Genomic DNA, 21,556 nt, shown 5'->3' with positions numbered 1-21,556 from the left:
CAATACATATTTAACACTATAAGCTATGCATATTTTTAAATATAAACTTAATCTAAACAAACGTTGATATTAAAATAATATATAATAACAAATCCGTCACACTAGTCATAATATTAACCTTAAAAACGAAGTGATTGTCTTTGAGGGTCAATGTAAAAAGCTATTCGAATTTTTTGTCGGTTAGAGTGCAGAGCATCTTTCGTTGGGAGTAACTGTTTAATAATTATTTTGACTGTTTCCTTATGTGGGATGTTAGTGTACAAGGGCTGAATATCAAAGCTGGCCTTAACGCATTAGAAAAGTTTGGTATCTCTTGAGCAAAAGAAATAATCTTTAAGAGTAAATTTGTTCTTAGTTAGTGAGATTAAAGTTTGTTTTGTTAAGGTTGGTTTGGTGTTTTTTCCTATTGTCGACATGTTTTCTGGACTTTCAGCGTTTACTACTACCACGAAAGAATGGGTTAAGTTATGGTAGTCCAGCTTTTTACCTATGTAGGACCGGACTGTAGAGGATGGAAACGTCGGAAGGTCATAACGTGTTACGTGACTTAATGGAATCGGAGTTTCCAGATTTACTGTTTTTGCTAGTAGACAATGTTTAACGCCTAAACTTGGTATTTAATATGTGATCAATGACAATTGCACGGACCACCTAAACTCAGACGCGGGGTTCGGATGCGACCTGCTGACTTAGATGGATGTGATGTTACGTAAACTGTCCTAGATTTGTATAGGTGGCTTTACCTAACGCCGCGCGCACTTCGTGTCTCCGTTGTATAGGTTGTTGATTTTTTCGTTCTGTAGAGAAAACTAGACCGATTTTTTTTTACATCACAAATGTATTCCAAGTAATAGAATGTGCAATATTTTTCACTAGTATTTTTCTTATTCACCATAAAATACCATAAGTATACGTAAAACGTCTAAGGTAACTTATTGCGCACACTGAAGAATACATTTTGGTTGATAAATTTCCATTATCTAAAATATGTTTCATGAAATCTTACGAATTTTAAACTGATGCGAGATCTTCCAGGAAACTGCAGGGTGACCCACCGATATTGAGTCACCTGTGGTCACCACAATCCTTCGAAATTATATATAATTGCCCACCACCGTAACACAGCGGTATGTTTGCGGACTTACAACGCTAGAAACCGGGTTTCGATACCCGTGGTGTGCAGAGCACAGACAGCCCATTGCGTAGCTTTATGCTTCACAATGAAACAAACAAACAATTATATGTAATTAAAGATTGTTGGCTTTTGACTAATTAATGCATGACATGACCAAGCACAATTTGTTTTCGCCACTTGTTGCTTTGTTCTATACCAAATTCAGAGTCGTGTCAGAAGTAATTTCTTCTACCATTTTCACCATTCAAAATCTGAATATATTATTGTATCGGCCTGGCACGACTCGGTGGTTTGGGGGCTCGACTTTCAATTTGCGGATTTGAACCTCATCATCGAACATGCTCTCCCTTTCACCCGCGCGGGCGTTATAATATAATGGTCAATCCCACTATTGGGCAAATACTATCCCAAGGGTTGACGGCGTTGACTAGCTGTCTTCCCTCTTGTCTATCGCTTCAAAATTGGGGACGGTTAGCGCAGTTAGCCCTCGGGTAAAATTCAACAAAACCTATAGCTTGAATATTCGTGTTAAGGAAACCTTCGTGTCAGATAGCATCACGTTAACGGACGTGAGCTGCCCACAACTGGCTCAGGTGGTGCATAAGATAGCTACAATTAATACTAAAACAGACATCCTAATTCCCACGCTAATCACAGGAACAGAAATATTTATATTTAATTCTTATACAAAAGGTAGGTTTGACAGAAACTTTTTTATGAAAGACGTATAACATTCTTGTGATAATATTATTGTACAATTTGCTTAAGGGTATCGTTATTTAAAGTATATCTTTATGTATTACCATTTGCATAATACCTATATGTTATGCATAGCCGACTTCATATCGATTTTACTTAAAACTTAATATCAAAATACCAACGATAAATCGGTGTGTACACACACACACACACACGCGCGCGCGCGCACGCATCACCTCCATCTACCATTGTAAAGTTATATCTAAATTAACATTGTTGTTGAATGTCATGCTCATTCCTGCTGGTGCAATTAGAATACCCTTCGGTTATTCTTTCCACAATATTTTAGTTTGCCTTGATAAAAATTAGATCATAAAACAATCTAAAGGTCGTAATCAACAAGTGTGTTGAATCTAGCTCTTAGAATAATATTTGTTTATGACATTCAATACTGATGAAACAGACACTGATGTTTAAGAGATAGAAATAATGTTTTCCTCCTTTGTATAATAAATGGTGTGTGGTGAATAAGGAATTTTATGCCCAGAGGTTGTCGCCATGCTGTGGCGATAAATTAGTATTAAGTTTTTACCTTAAACTTGGTTCCCAATTTTTATTATTGTATTGTTTGTTTATTTTATTTTCAATCATTGTTACCTTTCTGAGTTCAGTATTCTTGATGATAATATATATAAGTAATCTTATACGCTTACCGAACAAACAAAACGTATTGATTGTATTGGCTTTGTGGATGAATTTATTTTATTATATTCTGTTGTCTAATACAAAATAAGTGTTTAGATAACATCTGACGCTTTAGTATCGCCAATAACATTGAGCTATGTTCTACGACTTACACAGATTTTCATGTCTCTCAGTTCATTGTATTGCACCCACTGAAAGATGTGTAACAGTTCAAGTGGGACGAAGCTGGCAAAATGCCAAGTTTTCTAAAGCAACTGGTATTGACAGTGTTGTATTTCTTTTTTTTTTTCTTACCTACATTTGTAGTCATGACAACGGTGATTGTTGAATTTTTAAAGGTACCAGTGAGTTGGTGGAACATAACCTAAAGTGCATACCTGATTCATGCGTCTTGCTTCATTTGTTCTTTTTCGTTACCAATTCATGAACCGGATAATGTGAAAAGATGATCAAAATATAATGACTGTATATGTGTGCATGTAGTTAGTCTAAAAAATATATTAGGAAAATGATGAATATCAAAATTATTTGATGTAGTTTGACCCTATCAAAATCGGCATCTTAACACTTTTGAAACTACTGTTACTGATTTTACTTGTCAGCTATGATTATTGATTACTTCAGTAAGAATTATCAGCCTTACAATTCATTCAGTAGTCAATTTTTTGTTTTAGGGATTATGTTATTCCCTCGAAGAAGCTTTACACCATTTTTATGTTTTTAACTCGTTATCGTGTTTCGTCTTTGAATCACATCCTTCGAACAAACACCCGCGGCTCAGTGGAATCCATCTTTAGCTTATAAAATGTGTGGCCTCGAGTCAAAAACTGGGCCGAACTTGACCTTGTGTCGTAAGGTCCATGATGTCGCTGAGCTCACTACACATCCAGCAATGGTCATAAAGCAGAAGTCAATTCCGCTATCTGGTTTGAAGAACAGGATTTAAAAAAAAAAAGCTCTACTGGTAGCGTATGCTGCTGACTAGCTTGCCTTCCCTTTGGTCAGTAGTTAAATATTATGGACGGCCAAACCTGGACTCTAGAGACCTCTAACATGCACATACGTTCCGTTCAAGTTGAAAGTGAAACGTTCAACTGGAATACTTAGTGTAAATAGTCCTTTTAATGTATATTTCTCACCTCTGAATATCGTAATACATTACAATAATTCGGGGGACTGACAGCAATATGGCAATCATGTTTTTATTATAGGTTAGACCTTACTGGAGAAACAGCAAACTCCATAAGTGACGCTGAGCTATATCGAAACGAATCTAATATTTATGGCAAATTAATAAGGCTACCTGTCGCTCTCCGTAATTTTGAATTATGACCAGAGGAAAGACAGCCATTCAGCACTCAGCAGCACCCAACTATCAACGTGAAGGGACTTACTGTCACTCCTGTAACACACCTACAGCTTAAAATGCGAGGAATGTTTTCTGATGATCTTGCATAAGATGAAAACTATCATCAGGACTGAAACATAAACATAAGCTAGTCATCACAGTTAACAACAACATCCAAGTGGATATAAATAGAAGTCTGGTGATTCACAGAAAGTTTGTGTCCGCCTCTAATGAAAAAGCTGGCAACATACTTGTAAAACAAAGCAAATTTGTCCACCTCTAATGAAAAAGCTGGCAACATACTTGACAAACAAAGCAAATTTGTCCACCTATAATGAAAAAGCTGGCAACATACTTGTAAAACAAAGCAAATGTGTCCACCTCTAATGAAAAAGCTGGCAACATTCTTGTAAAACAAAGCAAAATAAAAGTGTGTGGGAGTATCATTATTATCAGATGATACTATTTATTTGTCCTACTCTTACACCATTATTTTGATCAGGGTCTTACATCTCTGTTAATTATGGAATCACCAATCCAACAGAGAGCTGGAATAGATGTACATAGTACTGTATAGGAACGTAAGGCTGTGGTGTCATAATTCTCTTCCCATGCACTGTCAGTATGCATAGTAGTTTAGCATTGGCAAAGAAACTGTGTTAAAGGCTATGTTTGAGCTAGATATTCCCTTTATCTGATGGGTGACATCACAGCTGCTGTATCTAATGTCATTGAACAGGTAACCAAATTGATGACTGCCTGCTATGGACAATTGAAATGTGACAGCAAGGTTTGGCAAGGACACCATGACAACACTAAAGCTCAGTGACTGGCATCCAACAACAGAAGCTTTTGTCGGAAATGTAAAGAGTTTCCATGTTGAAACATTTGGGAAAATGCTCTTGATTCATATTCACCACCACTTGATCCAGCAGAAAGTCAAATGTTGGTGAGTGATCACAAAAAGGTGCGCAAACAGTTGTTCATGTATTGATGAACTTAGGATGATCATTTTCACTAACCAGATTGGTTAACTTGATCAATGCATAGAATATTCTCGTCCTACATATATTGAGGAACTTTGCACTCTACATATCCATTGACTACTGATTCACCGTGTAGGGTACGGTCCGCTTTCATCAGTTAAATGCGAGTGCGCTGTATACAGTGTACGGCTCGCAAAAATTATTCGCGTGTTTGAAGCAGCTACAGTCAAGGGGTTAATGCAAAATGAAATCAATTCTTGGAAATACATGTCATTTATTGCTTTAAAAATAGAAAATCCAGATAATAATTGGCAGATATTATTGAGGTTTTAAATAATTATGAAAAACAAAATCATAGAATATAAGAAAAATAACGTATGAGGAATATATCTTACTAGATTGGATAAATAAGTTAATACATCCATAAAGTAGCACACAGATGTCTGACTGCTGGCTTTTAAAGCTATAAATATTAATAGGATGTTTTAGTTATTTCATGTAACAAGCTTGTTACCATTTTAAGTGTTTGTGTTTTATTCTGAATATTCATCAGTACTTTCTGATAAAAAGTTAAGTGTGCTCGCTGATTTCCTATGATATGCCATAATAAAAACCAAAAACCAGGTAAGTAACAGATTTCAATAAATCGAAACAAAAACATGCTTTCTTTCTCCAGTTACAACAAAATCCGTATTTTCATCCAGAGAGTTTGTTCTACTTTTTTTAGAATAATGTATTGGTTTGTTTTTACTTTATACCCCTCAAACAAAAGAAGTAAAATATGAACAAGTACTGACTTAGAGAACTTATAACCAGGTCCAGCGTAGCTTTTTTATTTATATTAAAAATACTGTATTTAAATATTGCATTGCAAGCTTCAAAAATATGTATTAATTACAATGCCAAAATTTGTAGCAACAAAAACAATACTGTATATCTGAGGCAGAACATTAACTAACTTCATGCTATATAATTTTGAAATTCATAAAGCCAAAATCCAACGTATGAAAAACCAACAATCAGAAATAATAAAGTATACCAATATCAATGTAAATAAATAAATATTGCTTTATTAAACATCTACAAAAACATTTGAACAGTTTGAGGTGTACTATTTTGTGGTCACAAACGAAATTTTATCACATTGACTCCATCATTACCATAAAATGACCATCTAGATTGTTTCCCATGACTATTTTCTTATGTGCTTTAAAAAGATTTCTATGAATTATCAAAAACAAAAGATTTTGGTACACAAAAAGTTTTGAAATATCAAGTAATAAATAGTTGGGATAGTCGGAAACATCTGAAGTTCTGGGGGAAAAATGCTAATTTTTCACTGAATAAGAAACCATCTGTCAAGTTTTTATTTTAAAAAATAGCTGGAGATCTATTTTATGACAGTTAACAGAAACATTGAAAGTCAGTATCAGGTGAGGATCTCCAAGATAGATAGCTTATGATTAACGAACATTATTACATACACAATCATGTAAAGTAATACGTACAGAGTGTGTTTTATGGCTTCAGTAACAAGAGTTTGTAATCTTCCATCAATGACTCGTTTTTTATTTTCCAATATGCAGGAAAAAATAATCTTGGGGTATGAAAAATGTTGAGAATGGCTAGTGTTCATTATTGTACTCCCAATTCAACAGCTCGTATGCTAAGAAGGATGACATTATATATATATGCAAGACCACCTTCATAATTAAGTTACACTACATATAATATTTTCAAATCATGTTTACAAAGGATTTACATGGAAAATAATAACAAAACAACATGGATAGTGAGAAATAATATCAAATTAATCCAACAAATAATTGTCAAATTTTCCTGGCAGTGGCAATGGAAAGCCTTTTCACGTATGCTGTTTTTGAAGATCTGAATTAATGTTGCCTATCTATATAAGCAATGTAAACCTTCACGATAATCTAATTTTCACACATTAGAGTTCTAGGAAAATTTTCTATGCTTTCAGTATTTTTTTTATGTAATTTGGCTTTGAATTTATATTTGTAAAAAAGAATAAAATGGTAACTGAATAATATTTTAACATAATACAGGTAAAATATGAAAAACAAATATAACCAACTGCCACTTAAAATCATTCCTAGTGCCACTTATTACTTGTACTCAAATTTATATATATTTTTTATACCTTTCTACAGTAGCAGCATCTAAAAGATCTTCATTACAAAATTATATACCATATAATTTACTTGGTTCAGCTCCTTAGTGGCACAGCAGTAAGTCTATGAACTTAACACTAGTAACCGGTTTTTGATATCAGTGGTGGTCACAGTACACATAGCCCATTGTGTAGCTTTGTGCGTAACTAGAAACAAACAAATTCCTTTGTTCGAAGGTAGAGTATATGGAGTCAAAGTGTAAGTGAGGACTTTACTTTTTTGTGTTAATTCTTGAATTTCAGCATTGACCCATTTATCAAACTCTGTGTCTGTAGTTGAAATGTTTTTGTTCAAATTATACCTTGTTTTCAGTCTCAACAACGAGGACCTTAAATTCTACTATTAGTAGACTCTTCATTGACTCAAACTGTTTCATGGTATGTGCAGGCTTCCATTTGTAGATTTAAACCCAATACAGATAAGGGTGCATGCCACAATTAAATATATATATATATACCGCATTGCCCCGATTATAGTGCGATCTCACATATAAGGCGACCCCCATTTTAAGAAACCATGGGAAAGAAAATACAATTGATTGTCATAACGTTCTTTCATAGGTCCGCAAAATTGATATTCTAACTGAACAACCCGCTGGTGGATTAGTTACAAGAATTTAGTGATGACCTTGAGTGAACATCTGACGCGCATGCTTATGCGGATGCTACCTGGACATCTAAAATTTCTACATGCTAGAGTAGGGGAAGGGGTCTGTGATCGGCCGCGATTATAATTTTACAGCCTAATTATTAATCAAAAACATCGCCTTATAATCGAGCCAATACGGTATAAATCGTATATATTGCGAACCGTGGTGTCTGTCCGAGCGTTTGTCTGTCTCCTGTTTACGCGGCCACTTTCCACGCTGCGTTTGAAAAAGCATGACTGAAATGCTAAACAATTACTTTTCGCGGGGGGCGGTATAAGTAGCTCAGAACTTTGACTCTGAGTGAAACCAAGAGTGCAACACAATTAACCTTTTTAAAGTCCATGAAATCTAGATTGATAAATTAGCTTAAACTTTTTCCGTCATTGGGGACGGGTACTTTTGTTTGTATTCTTATATGATATTTATATGCATGTGTATAAAAACAGAAATATAGGTGTAATCCACACTGAGTTTCACTTTCAACAGGTATTCTGTCTAGCCTTTGTAAGTAATTAAAACAAACTACAAAATTTCATATTCAGATCTTACAGAGGTATTTAAGATGCTTAGTTAAATTTTAAGTAGACATAAAACATACACTATTCTAACACGAGATCATTTTCACCAAAGTTACAAAGTTTTTAGGTATTGTCATGACTTTTGGAGTATTTCAGTAATATATATTTGATTATCAAGGGTATATATTCCAAGAGGATGGTAGCCAAACAAGTATGGTATAGTCGTGATCATATAATAATCAGTTTTTTTTTAACCACATAGGAATGGGAATATGGACAAAATTCAACAGTATCAAGTTGAATCAAGAGAAATAAGATGAGGTCTTCACAAGATAGATGCTTGCTATTTTTCAAATTGGTAGCTGTCATTCTTAAAATCAACTCAACACTCATATCCTCAGAATATCTTATTCTTACTTTTTAAAGACGTTTGAGTCATGAATAGTTTCTATGTGTCAATACTAAGTTTTTGCCACTATTGTACACACACTGCAAACAATTTTCTGGTTGTGTGCTGATTTGGTTAGGCTAGTACTATGTTAATTGTATTATAGTTTGTCTATATTTATAGCAATTATGAAACAAATAAGTATAATTTAATTCGGTATGAATATATATTACTTGCATTTGCGTTTAGTCTTATCTTGTATATATTGCGAACCATGGTGTCTGTCCGAGCGTTCGTCTGTCTCCTGTCTACGGCGGCCGCTTCCCGCACTGCGTTTAAAATGCTGCGCACGCAGGCAAAGCTCAACATTCACTTTTGAAATGATGGGAGAACAGGCATGAATAATGTTGATGCCCAATTTTATTTCAGAAGCAGTATATTCTGCACTAAATTGTTAGGAAGTAATCAAACTAGCATTCACATTTCAAAATGTGACATAAAAAATAAAACTGTAAATTTACTGTATGTTATTGTTGAGTGGCTCTTGGCATAACTGAAATGCCCAACGATTATCTTTCGTAGTGGCTTTGGCTCTGAGTGAAACCAAGGATGCAACACAATTAACCTTTTTAAAGTCCATGAAATAATTTAAATTGGTAGATTAACTTAAACCTTTCCCGTCAGTGGGGACGGATACTTTTAATTGTGTAAATATAACCTATAGATTTTATTTCTTTGGTTTGTTTTGAATGTCGCGCAAAGATGTTACTAATTTATCAGTGATAGAATAGAGGGAAGGCAGCTAGTTAACACCACCCACCGCCAACTTTTGGGCTACTCCATTACCAACAAATAGTGGGATTGACCGTTACATTATAACGCCCCCACGGCATAAAGTATAGATGAGTACGTGATCACGGTTCTAAGTCTTTATTGTCTACAACTGTGCAATAATGCAAAACTGCTATTTAATATATTCTTTTCATGTCTAAGAGGTGGGCTGTTGCAGTGACCTGACAAAATCAGATTTATAATTACCACTAAGGAGAAACAGATGACTGAAACATTTTAGCCTTTCTTTTCTCATACACATGTATGAGTATTAACTGTCTAATAAATTCCATTCAGTTAGTAAAACTGATGCTAGATAATACTTATTACCATAAGGCATAGAAAGGGACGAGAAAATATCAATATATCCAAATGTTTAACTGTGACAGAGTATCATCAGACAGATTCATAAAGTACATGGTCTTAAGATATAGAATCTACAAAAAAAAAAAATGTATAGACGCTAAATCCAGGCTTACCATAATGTGACCATATAGGCTGCCAGACGCTAGTGAATATAATGTTTTACAGCACCAGATGTATTACTTTCGTAACCTGTTTATCTTAATAACATCGGTTGGTCTTCCGAGATTCCTCCTAAGGTTAGTGTAAACTTACTTGTTACTTACAGCAAAAAGGTTCATTTGTAACTGCCATGGACAAAGTTTCTGTTGTATAGCAACAGTTTTCTTTATACAATTGTAATGTGCCAAAAAATACAAACCTAGGTTGTTTGTCAGTGCAATATTTTTAATCGATTTTAAGAAGAAAAGTTCAACTTTACATTAAACATATTTTATGTTAGGAAAATTGTTTTGCATAAGTAATGAAAGATTGGGTTGATCTAAGTGCATAAAGAGGATAACAGAGTTAAAAAAGTTAATATTTTTGTTCTAAGCGTTTTTTTTCTTCATGTTTTTATATCATTATCCTAAAAAAAACTGACTGTAGTCATCAATATGAATGTGACTGAGGAGGTTAAGGTTACTTCCAGTAGGCAGCCATTCTGTGCTCTACATTTACTGTCTTGAATTCTGTACTTGGAGCATCATAACAGTTCAATTAGGCTACTGGACATTGTGCAGAATAGCTTTCATTTTGATGGCAAAAGAAGTTAGGGTAGGTGGGTGGGAGTTTAAGAGTTAACATTGCTATAAAGCTTTGGATTGTTTTGATGTTCAAATCGTAATTTGTTTAGAAATACCCTTATTACTTCTTACTATAATGGACGTAGCGTGTATGTCATTATCTATGTATATATCTAAAACTCCTGCGCCATCTATTGAATGGCACCACAAACAAATTTCCATAAAAAATTTCACCCTTTGGGTATTCAAGATTCAGACAATTAGAAAAATAACTGGTATGTGCAACAACCGTTCCTTTATCACAGAACACAATTTTAAATAACTCTTCTCATGACAAGAACACGATTTTCACTTGGACTGTACATGAGTTTGATTATATATTTATTGGTGTAATTTTTAAATGTAGTATTGAGAAACTGGAGTCCTTAAAAACTTTTTTCAATAAACGGTACCAACTTAAATTTGTAAAATCATTACAGTTTATATCAGTAAAATGTGTGAAAATTTTGAGCTCTGTTTATTGAATCATTTTGATGCAATGAGATGCGTATGAGACTAAAGAGCACAATCTGAACACTTTTTCAGTGCAGTACTTCCCAGAATAAAAATCTTTTTTACCAGTGGTGGGCAGAGTACAGATAGCTCATTGTGTAGTTTCGTGTTTAACTAAGAAAGAACGAACAAACGAAAAATTCCATTTTTAGAAATTGTTCACTTTCTCCAAATTTTTTTCAATGGGGTATGAATACTACAATTAGTAATTACAAGCACAAACAGCTAGTATTTTTAATTCTGCTAGATGTATCAGTTTGTAGTTTTGAATAGTGGTTGATTATTATTACGAGTGGATATAATAAGAAACTGCGTATGTGCATTGATACAACACGTCCCTTGAACGTCCCAAATGTTAACGTACGCAATGCTAACAAAAAAACATTTACTACGCTCATGTTAATTTGAAGTCAGAGGAATACTGTCTGTTATATTTAAAGTTCTGTTTTGAAAGTGGACCTCCTCAAAGTCTTACCGAAAAAGGTACAGTTCCATTGTCTTTCATCTAAGCTGTTTTTGTTTGACTTTTTGGTGCAGATGATAGAATGGGGCTTGCATAATAATGTAGCTGTTAATAAACAAGTGCTGATTGGATTTTTTGTTTTCTTGTTTATTCAGCGACAATATCGGGCATGTAGAACCAATACAATTTCATTAATTTAAAGCTTTCAAAAGTTGTAGTACCAGAATTCAGAAAGACTCATTGGTCTCTTGTTGTGGAAGTTATCTATAAAACCATTTAGTGCTTTCGAAAGGTTGAGTATGCGTTCAAACTTTTGAAGCTACGAAAAACTGTGTTCCTTCTTTATTTTCGCGAAAGTCCGGAAATTGTGTTAGTGTGTAGAAAAGCAAGCCATAAAACGTATGTATGGGTTCGTGACGTCGTTCATAGCTGGGCACATGAATATAGTATAAGGCTTGTCGTCATGGTAACGGTAACACGCCTTCATCTGTGTGAGAAGATGGAGAGGAGATTTCGCCGTTGTCATTATATACATTTCTTTTCTGAGTCGAAGAGACCGATGATTGTTACCAGTGGTTACTTAAATATTAATGCGTTTCGAGTAAACAACTTTTTGCACACTGACAACTAGTGTACTAACTGTCTTAAAATATTTAGTATCAACTTATGTTTTATGGAAACTATTACGGGAGTAATAACCATCAGTTTATGTTTTAAATGTCCCTCAACCAAAAATAAATCATCATTCGTGAAAGGCGAATTAGTTTTATAATGATATTTGTGCATTCTGAGTATTAAATAGTCATTAACTTTGTCTCCTGTATTATTTATCCCTTTGTTTCAGTATCCATTTTGCGATATCCTAAGACACGAGCCACTAAGTATCATCATCATGGCTGACAGCAGAAAACTATTTTAGTACTTGTCTATTTCCATACTTTGTGATTGCGTTGTCATTAAAGTTCATAAATTCAGTAATAAGCCCAAGGGGAAGAATTAAATGGTAATTGTTTTGTAATTGTATGTATGGTTGAAAATGTTGTCTTTATTGTTTCTCGCTAGTTAACTATTATTAAAAAAAATTGCGCATGTGATCAATGATAACTTTGTACCTCAAAGAAAATTTTGTTTCCTCTCATTCGAAAAAAGTGGGTATTGGCAGTTCGTAGACTTGTGATGGATACTGAACAGATAACGCGAATTTTTTGTAATATGTAGGTACATGTGTTAAACAGGGAGTGTCAGTGTAAAGCTGTAATTAAATTTTTTATATGCATTTTCCAACGTAGATCATTGAGTTGTTTCACTGGGAAAAGATGTAGTTTTTGTTTTGCTTGTGAATATAAGTTCTTATAAGTTTACTTGGATATATTATTTTTTACTAAACAAGCGGAAACTGCGCCATTTTCAGTCTGTTGATTAGGTAAAACTGAAATACAACAAACATTTTTCAATAAACAAAGAAAAGTTCCTTTTTTCAGCTCGTATTAAATAGCTTATGTGTTAGCAAAATAAACACAAGTACGTATATTATTGTGCTTTGAATTCTGGTATTGCTTGCCCCAAGGTATAAATTGCTATATTGTTGTGATAAGTAACTTATTATTGTTGCCGCAGCACAACGTTAATAAATGTTCCGATCCTCTCCTTTTTGATATCCAACATTTAATGTTCGTAAGATGTTTGGTATTCAGACCTTGTCATTATTTGCCCTACAGTTAGATGTTAATGGCCAGGTAGTTAGGGTGCTTGACTTGCAATCTGAAGGTCGAGGGTTCGAATCCCCATCCTACCTAACATGCTCGTCCTGTCCAGTGTGGGGCGTTGTATATTGTAACAGTCAATCCCACTATTCGTTGGTAAAAGAGTAGCCCAAGAGCTGGCGGTGAGAGGTGATGACTAGTTGCCTACCCTCTAGTCTTTCACTGCTAGATTAGGGACGGCTAGCGCAGATAGCCCTCGTGGAGTTTTGCGCGAAATTCAAAACAAAATAATCAAATAACGTTAACAATATGTTGTACTAACCTGCTTTCTATTGGCGCCAGAGTTAGATGTTGACTGTAATTTGATCCATAACCATAGCAGAGTATAAAAATAAACTATTAGAATAATCACGATAATTGAATAAATCGAAGTCGTTTTTACGGTCTTGATACAAATAGATTTTTATATTATTGGCAGCAATGATATGATCATTAAAAGTAGTTTTAATATTAAAATGTAATTATCATACATCAGTAATATATTTGAATCTAACAACTTATCTACACAGTTGATTTTGTCACTCTTGATTTTTCTCTTTGTTTATTTTGTTTTAAAGTACATTGAATATTTTAATTGTTTTTATAATATATTTTTAGTTATCTTTTAATAGTTAAAGATTCAATATTAATTTTTTTAAAGTTTTATTTTAAGTTTAAAAAAATGAATATTCTTCTTTCTTCCAAATTTCCAATTTAAATTTATAAGGAGTTAACCTTCTCTTTTTATTCAATTATAAATCTTTGATGACATTTTTATTTTGCATTAATTTTATCATGAAAGAGAAGTTTACAGTTAAATATGATGGTAATGAGATAAGTAGTTTGCATCAGGTACTGCTTTAGAGTTAATTTATTTTTTGCCAGATTTTCTGTAATGTATAAATTTAATCTGAATCCAGACATGCAAGTAATTAGTAAAGAACTAATTGACTTATGTTTATTTTAATATTACTAAAGTTTGTTGAGTATCTATTAGAATATTTTGAAATTATACCTTCAAAATGTTTTGTCAATTGATTAATGTCTTTATTTCCAAATTCTAGTCCAATTTTTGAATGTTTTTTTCTCATCAAAGGGTAGGGCAGAAACTGCCATCTCTGCTATAAAAGTGGGCTCTTGATAAACTGTGTGTTGAATGATGATGTGTCCTAGACATGCATTTATTGAATATCTGTGTCTAATTTTTTTAGATCAATAAAGAATGTGAATCTTAAAAATATTTAGTAGTCAATTAGTACATCTCAATCAAGGAGAGAAGCTAAACTATGAAGAGTATTTTAAGTTTTAAAAAAGTTCATGAAATCTACAAAAGTTTAAGTTAATATTAAAGTGTTTTTATTTAAATATGGAAATCAAAAATGCATTCCATTAAATTGGTATAGTTTCATTTCAAATGATCATAAAGTTCTTTGACAAACTTTCATTGTTTGATATAATGTAAAATATACATTTTCAGGTAATTTCCAAATATGTTAACATTTTACATTCATAAGCTTAAACATCTTTTACAATAATTAAATTTATTTCTTTAGCTTCAAAATAAATTAAATTTTATGGAAATTATCTTTCTTTCATGTTTTCTTTTTTTCACCTATATGCATATATGACAACTAAACTAAAGTAACAAAACGTTCATTATTATATAGAATGCTTTTTGTTTTAAATTACTTTTCTAAATTTTGGTTTAATCTATGATATGCAGATGAACTTTATGACCAGATTAATTGTGGAAAAATACATGAATGCTCTTGAAACCTCTTATATTGATACTTCACTATTGGTGAGTTGCTTTTTTGTTTTTTTACAAAGTCTGTTGTCATTGGTTCATTACTTGTTTTAGCTTCATATTATAATGTTAATTTTTCTTTATAACCCACAAGAGCTTTTTGCTTTATTTGTTGTTTTGTTTCTCCTGAATATGAATAATATATGCTTGAAGAGTCCAAATTGTTTTAGATTTGGAATATTTGATAATCATTTACTCTATATTTCACATGTATGGATGTAGTAAAACTAATTAAGTAATGGTAATATTATTACTTTCAGAATATTATTCTGTTAGTTAAAGAAAAATATGTATTCAATGGTATATTTTGATGCAAGCAAGCTATCCACTTGGATAAAAAGTTATAATCAACCCAGTAATAAGTACAACTAATTAAATATACTGTTCTCATTTTCTTACTTATAAGCATTAGAATTTATTTTTCAATTGGTTGGGCACCTTTGTTGTTATCAATACTTTTGGTCATAAACCTAATATATCTCAAGGTTTGGCCAGCTTAGGATTTAGTTAGTCCTAAATCTAGATACTAAGCTAACAGTGCTAATTCTCTCTCTAATAGAAGTATAATAATAAAAATAATAGAACTAGATATGTTAAATATTTTAGCCAATACTTTTATTGAAAGTAATATTAAAGAAAGAATAGAGTATATCTTATTTAGAGAATATGCAAACACTAGTTAGCTTCAAGTACTGTTTTATATTTAATGTAAATTTAGTTATTCAGGTTCTTAACTTGCTCAATACAAATTGATTTGTAGAATTCAAAAAGTAAACCTACATTATAAATGGCAAAATTAATCTAGCAAATTTGGTAATTTTCTTTAAAATTTAACCATAGTTTAATTTAATTTTCAGTAATAACTTTTTCATATGCTATTTTATATTGATGGGTGTAAAAATTTGCCAGTGAGAAATAAATATTGTACATTTACATTTTGTGAGTTTATATATTTACACTATTTGCTGGCCATTTGGTTGATTTAGAGGAAGAAATGTTAATCATATTTCTTCATCATAAACTTAATTGTTATAACTGATAAATTAAACTTCATTTACTCTCCAACTTACATCCATTATATCTTTTTAGTCACCTGTTTTCTCATATTAAATTATTGTATTATCTGGTTTTCAAAAATACTATAATTATTTAAACTAATAGTCTACTATTTGATTTTTTCCCATATTTAATATTTTGTTTCTTGTTACATTATTATTATCTATTTTTTTATTTTCTGTGCTGGAAATTGTTACTGTAAAGGAGTTATTTTTTAACATTTCTTCTGTGTGTACAAAAGATGCCACTTAAAATTGATATTTATTGTAAAAATATAAATTCCCTACATTTTTAACATTTATAATTCATAAGCCAAAAAGTAGAATTGTTTTTTTTTTATAGAAACATATCATCCTTCTCATTTTGAAGGATACTTTACATTTAAAAATATTTTTATTTTATTTTATGCGTAACTTGACTCTCACATTTTTGTTTCATATGCTTGATATTTTGCTACAGTCAACACTTGTTAATTGTTAAGCAAATGTTTTCTCTTCCTGTAATTTTTTAGCATTTTTTTTCAACTTTATGGGTAAACTCAGTTTATATAAAAGTATATTTTAGTTTTATTTCTAATCTTATGTTATAAAAATATTCAGATATTACATTTTATGAACAATTAAAAAATGAAGTATGAATTATGTCAGAAAGAACTTCAAACTATTCCCTGGCAAAATAAAAACACCTTTTTTGTGAAATGTAATATAAGTTAATTTAATAATTAGTTGAGAGGAACTAGTGATTAGTATAAATCCTGCACCATTTATTTTGTTGATGGAATTCTTTTTCATTATTTTGTATTCTAAAATTTACAGAATTTTGTTGATAACCATGTGCCTTCAGTGATACTTGTTTTTGTTTCACATAGTCTATATGATTTTATACTCAAATGATGCTAGTGATGTGTGAAGTGTTTTCCATCAGTAAAAGGTACTTGTATTAATAAATAAACATTGGATTGCCCTTTTCTCTGTGTCCACTGATTTTAAATTAATATAAACTGGAATTAACAATATAATGCCTTGAATTATTTCTTCTATAATTTGAGATTTGTGAAAATACTAATTTTATTGTAAGTGAGGAATGAGCTTGATCAAAGTATCACCATATTTTATAGCATCATATGGTTCTCGGTGTATAACTCAAAACCACACCTCTGCTACCATTCCTTGCTGTTGTCCTTAAGTTGTAAAGGATAATGCCTGTGGTCATAGTACCCAAATGTGTTGGAGATATTCTATTTATCAGGCAAAATCCAAATGCCAATGAAAACCTGCCAGCAACAAAGGGCAATCAGTTAAGGGTAAGGAGTTGAATGTGTGAACCTACAATATCGCAACTCCAACTGCCTTTCACTGTATGCAGCCAGTTGTAGGAGGGCAGTAACCCTAAATATTTAGAAATAACTTTAATGTAGAATTAAACTAACTCATAAAAATTCTACAAAGTAAAACTCCCAACCTCCATCCTTGATTATTTTCTGTGCTAAAGTTTATAAATGGTTAAAATCTTTTTTGTGCTCCATTGCAGCTAGATGGAACTAGATACCTTTTATTACTAAGGGTAATAAAAAAAAAAATATATATATATATATACTTGTTATGATGTCCACCAACACAAATTTTCTGCTGTTTCAGTTAGTTTCATGTGTATATTTGTAGTTTTATCATCTAGTATATACAAATGTTATTTATATATAAAGGTTGCTAAATCTTTTTATACTTGGTATAAAATCATTTTCGAACTGTAGCTGAACAAGGTTAGTAATACCAGAATATTTTAAAGGTAATTTATAGCCATCATTGGCAAAAGCTGCAATAGCGAGCTGCACACTATCATCATTACAACAAATATCACTGTGAACTGAGAAAATTTCACATTTCAGGTAAAATGTCCCATTTTATTATATTAATAATGTCCAACATGTGAAACTGCTATACTATCAAAGACCTCCAAACATTCATCAAAATGTACACATATATTTGGTTACTTTCATTTTTTGTTAGGGATAAGAATCACAACTAGATTGAAATAAATATAATTTTAGTCATACAAATGTTCTTACAAGAATGTTTATGAACACTGGGAAGTTTACAGAGAAGGATGAAAAAATTTTCTGTGTTTAAAAATTACTAATGTTTTCAATATTAACACATTTTTATGTTTATTTTACTTTAGAGAACCTCTCCCTCCTCCTCTAACATGATTGGATCAATCAGACTAGTTATCAAATTCTCCTAATTTTCTTATAACATTTTGAGAAATTGATTTATACTAAGTTCATTATTTTATTACCATTGCAATGAACACCATTTTAGTATTTAATTGGTGCATTAAGTTAAAGTTCCTTGTTAAAATACTGGATTTGATTCTCCATGGTGAACAAAGTGCAGATAGTCCATTGTGTAGCTTTGTACTATGAAGACAACACCAATGACCAAATTAAATTATCTAAATTTGAAGTTATTTACTCATTGGTATATTTCTAGCAATACTGTCAGGTTCATCATGTAAATTATTGAGTTGATTGTTTATGAAGAAACAGCTATTACACACTGTTTTTTTTTTCAATCCCTTATGTTTCCATGAGTATACTTAATATTGAAATTTTTTAATTTAATAAAACTTTCTTTTGGTTGTTATGTACTTATTTCGTAAAACTCACATTATCAGTTGTTTGAAATAAAACATTTCAATATACACAATATTTTTTAGATTTTGGACATACAAAAAATATTATAAACGTTGGTGGTTTGTAAAATTTTATAACAAATTATATTTTAAATTTAAACAAATTTTGTTGACATTTATTTATTTGCATCTTTATAGATTTATCTCTCTCTCATAAAGTAGTTTTAAATTAATACGATTTCCACCAAGTTGGAATTTTTTTCAAACTAACTTGCTTCATCGGGTTCATGGAATTTCCCCCTCCTTCTCATCACATATAGAAAGCTATGATTAAAGCAATTAATCGAAAATTCTGTTTGAATACTCTTGCGAAATTGTGACAAAAATTGTGTATGCTAATCTCTTAAGATTGAAACATTATATAGTAAGATAATTTAATTTCACAGTTAAAACGCAAGTAAAGGGACAAATTACGACTTTTGTTTTCATCATTTAGTTTATCTTCTGTGCGTGATGAGAATAGTACTTGTAGTTTTTATTTAATATATTAGAAAGTTGTCAATTTTAAGACAAATTTTCTTTAAGGATTTTTTTAAGATTATTACCAAAGATTAACCCTTTTATACAGCACCTTCTATAGATATGTTTTACGTACTTTATAGACATGAGACGACTGGAAACATTTGGTATTACTGTCTACATTTTAATGTTAACTGAAATAAATCATCAAGTTCTAGGGAATAATATATGATATTTATCGCCCGCCTAGTTGTTGTACTTTAACATAACAGTTTTACTGTAATTCGCAAGTTTACCATTCCCTAATGATACATGTTCCTGTAATGCAACCTACATGTTTGCCTGATATTTCCTGGTGATACATGTTCCTGTAATGCAACCTACATGTTTGCCTAATATTTCCTGATGATACATGTTCGTGTAATGCAACCTACGTGTTTGCCTGATATTTCCTGATGATACATGTTCGTGTAATGCAACATAAATGTTTGCCTGATATTTCCTGATGATACATGTTCGTGTAATGCAACCTACATGTTTGCCTGATATTTATTTTTGCTCGTAATTTAACGACCACGCAAATTGATAACTTTAGAAATTCTTACAAATTTACACTTATGTTCATTGTTCTTGATGGACATCTTCTCCAAATCACCAAATCATTTCTTCGTTAAAAAAATGGAGGTTTAACTATTTAGTATTATGCAATATAAGTAACCTTAGTACTTCTGTTATTTTTTATTTTACTTGTTTAGTTATTTGTTCACTAGAAACTGTTAAAGAGGAATTCTAGTCTGAAAACTGAATAATATTAATGAATATTATGGATTTTACGAGCTTCAGGTTGTAGCTAAACCACACCTTTTGTCAAGCTTCCAAAAACACAGGTTACATCATTCATAAGTTTACATTCCAACATACCGATCGGCACCAAGGACGAGGGAGGATAGTCAACTTGACACATACAGACACCCAATAAATTAAACTTCACATGAGGTAACAGGCTATGTCATCTGCACCTGAATTGGTTGGTTCATTTGTTCAATGCCTTAGTCTACTGCCTCATCTACTTAGGAGTGATGTTTCCATGATTCATACTTGGGGTGAATTAGGCAGTTTTATTACTCCACCCGTTCGGATTAAGACTGCTTATTGTATTTCATTATTTCTTTTCAAGAAGTGCTATAATTTGTTAGTGGTCTTTTCATTGACGTTAGTTAAACAATACCAAACAACACAACATAAAATAGTTTCTTTAATAGTTTCGAAAGCAGAAATGATCATAGAACTAAAAACTAACAGAACAATGAATACAGAAAATGTATTTACTCTTACTTGCAATGGTTAGAATGTATTGATTCGTAGTCCCACAGTGGCTCAGCGGCAAGCCTGAAGGCTTATAACGACAAAAATCTGGTTTTGATACCCACGGTGGGAAGAGCACAAGATAGCCAATTGTGTAGCTCTGTGCTCAATAAAAAACAAGCATTGATTCATCAGTCGAGTGTCCTCGCTGTAAGTGATATTTTCAGTGATAATCTCAATAACATATCATAAGTTTCGACCTCGTTAGGAGTTTTAGGCTGGTCCTAAATCCATAAGCTAAGCTAACAATGCAAAATAAATTAGTTTTTATTGATCTTAAATTCATATGCTAAGCTAACAATGCAAAATAAACCGTGTAATAAGAATGTCTATAATAAATATGAAACATCAAAACAAACGTATATATTAAAACAAACATTTGAATATTTGTCTTGTTGATAAGACGTGTTAGGTGGTTCATTCAGTTGTTTAGTTAACCTTACAGTTGATATAAATTGTTCACATACGCAGCATCTGCTTCAAAAATTATTTTATAACTATCACGTATACATAAGTTTTATTATCAGTCACATTATCATTGTAGTCGTGCTACCACCGCCATAAACTTGCTTGTTGCTCACTTTTGAATTTATTGTGTTTGGAGGTAGTTAATTTCCCTATATTTTAATGAATATTTCTCCTAACTTTGAGAAATTGTATAGAATAATGCTATAACAAATTTGTTAAAGTTTTGTATTTAACCGTCAAAATAATCAATGGCGTGTTCTGTATTTCGTGTTTGTAGCTACCTCCCATTTTCATTCTTGGGATAAAACTAAAAAGATTAAAATACTTAGCAAGAACAAGACGTAAATCAGGACTCAAAGAAACGGGCGTTAATGGATATTTTAGTGTATATATATATATATATATATATAT

General features: G+C 31.8%; 1 protein-coding gene across 2 annotated transcripts in view; it reads left to right on the top strand.

Annotated features, from left to right (window-relative positions):
- Positions 1–21,556, top strand: part of LOC106478417 (plexin-A2-like) — a 235,661-nt gene that overhangs the window by 60,421 nt on the left and 153,684 nt on the right. The window contains exon 2 of one of the 2 annotated variants that reach the window (XR_002609893.1): positions 15,023–15,100. The exons of the other annotated variant lie outside the window; for it this stretch is intronic. The gene's annotated coding sequence lies outside the window, so the exon portion shown is untranslated. The remainder of the gene's footprint in view (positions 1–15,022; positions 15,101–21,556) is intronic. 2 annotated transcript variants of the gene reach the window in all.

The sequence above is a fragment of the Limulus polyphemus genome, unplaced genomic scaffold (genome assembly GCF_000517525.1).
Source record: "Limulus polyphemus unplaced genomic scaffold, Limulus_polyphemus-2.1.2 Scaffold210, whole genome shotgun sequence".
In the NCBI taxonomy this organism is placed as follows: domain Eukaryota; kingdom Metazoa; phylum Arthropoda; class Merostomata; order Xiphosura; family Limulidae; genus Limulus; species Limulus polyphemus.
Note: the sequence above shows the minus strand (reverse complement) of the source record. Positions and strands in the feature narration are given on the sequence as shown.